Here is a 1,593-nt window from a genome sequence, read left to right as displayed (position 1 = left end):
TAGGGAGATACCTTAATCCAAGGAAGGCTGATGGATCTGGAACAGCTCTGTCAGCTGGTAAGGGAAGGCACGTGGCTGCATCTGCTGGTCCCTTGCTCTGGGCTCCATTGCTTTCAGTCTCTGTTTCTGTGGGGGTTCCTCACTTTGCTTCTCTGGGTCTGGCTTTCCTTTCTTGGCTTCCCTTGGCTCTCTCCAGTTTCTGGCTTGCATAACTTTTCATGGCAATGTCTGCAACATCAAACATCCATGTCTCTGTTCTCTGAAGCAACTGTTCTCCAAGCATCTATTTCTGCTACCACTGTTTGCTCTGAGCCTTCTGTCATTTCTGAGGCTTCTGTTGTTTTTGTCAGCTCTGACTCTCTTCAAAACGTTTCTTCGTTTAAAGGATTCCAGTAAACTAATCAAGACCCACCTGGAATGGGTGGAGTCACATCTCCATCTAATCAAAAGTTAATACCCACAATTGAGTTCTAGAGCTTAGAAAAAAAAATCTAACATATAATATAAACTTCTACAGGGAAGAGGAAATTTCTTATAGTTCTTTATCGTTCTCCAATGCAGCACATTAGACCATATCAGCAATTGATGTTCAATAAAGTCCAAGCAATGATGGCACTTAAAAAAAAAATCAGGGGAAAGGAAATCTTCTTAATTAGTTGAAATGCAAAGAAAACAAACTGTAATTATGGTTATGTTAGCATAACTTCGTGAATGTAATTAACACCATTGAATTGAATACTTCAAGGTAGTTAAAATGGGAAATGTTATGTTGTATCTATGTTTACAATTTTTTTAAAGAGCTACGTAATAAATTGTAACAAATTGTAACAAATAAATTGTAACACACTAATTCAAGGTGTTATTAGTGGGGGTTGGGTGTATTAGAACTCTGTATTTTCTCCACGATTTTTCTGCCAATCTACAGCTTCCCTAATTAAAAATATATATATTAATATATACATTCTTTTTTTTTTAAGGGGAAATGCACACGCAAACCCCCCACCAACCCAAGTATGCAGTCGAATTTCCCCCACATGGAGAAATGGGAGGGTCAGCAAGTCCAAAAATGCACTGGATCAGCCTTGCCCTGGGAAAACCACCTTCATGATTATGGTTTTCTCCCCTGCCAGTTAAGTATATATATTCTTTTGATGCAATAGATCATCAAAAGAAATCTCCACGGCTAATGGAAGCCAAGGCTGCAAAGTGCATATTTGAATATCAACCAATATGAAATTCTAAAACTGTCATTTTTTTCCTCCCTTCAGTCTGTTTTCAATCTTAATTAATTTTTAAAAATCAGATGTTAAAAAAATACCTATGCAATTCAATAAAGTAAATAAATAAGCTTGGAATAAAAAATAGCTATTACTTGATTTTCATCACGAAGATGAATGTGAAAAAAAAAAACCCAAATCAGATTAGCAGAAATTCTTCATTTCTGTGTTAGCCCTGAACCTGAGTCTGCTTATAAGTAACATGTCAATTTAACAACTATCATTTAATTTGCAGATATTAATTAAGTACTGGTATGATTTTTAAGTGCCCTGCATCCCTAGGGACTAAAGAGACATTGTTCTTGCACACAGTACA

General features: G+C 36.4%; 1 non-coding gene across 1 annotated transcript; it reads right to left on the bottom strand.

Moving 5' to 3' along the window:
• Nucleotides 1-975: 975 nt before the first annotated feature.
• On the bottom strand, nt 976-1,138 carry LOC143647445 (U1 spliceosomal RNA). Its single transcript, XR_013158073.1, has one exon. It is a non-coding gene; the product is annotated as a U1 spliceosomal RNA (small nuclear RNA).
• Between the last annotated feature and the right edge of the window lie 455 nt (nt 1,139-1,593).

This window comes from Tamandua tetradactyla, chromosome 9, assembly GCF_023851605.1.
Source record: "Tamandua tetradactyla isolate mTamTet1 chromosome 9, mTamTet1.pri, whole genome shotgun sequence".
In the NCBI taxonomy this organism is placed as follows: Eukaryota; Metazoa; Chordata; class Mammalia; order Pilosa; family Myrmecophagidae; genus Tamandua; species Tamandua tetradactyla.
This window is presented reverse-complemented; position numbering and strand designations above follow the sequence as displayed.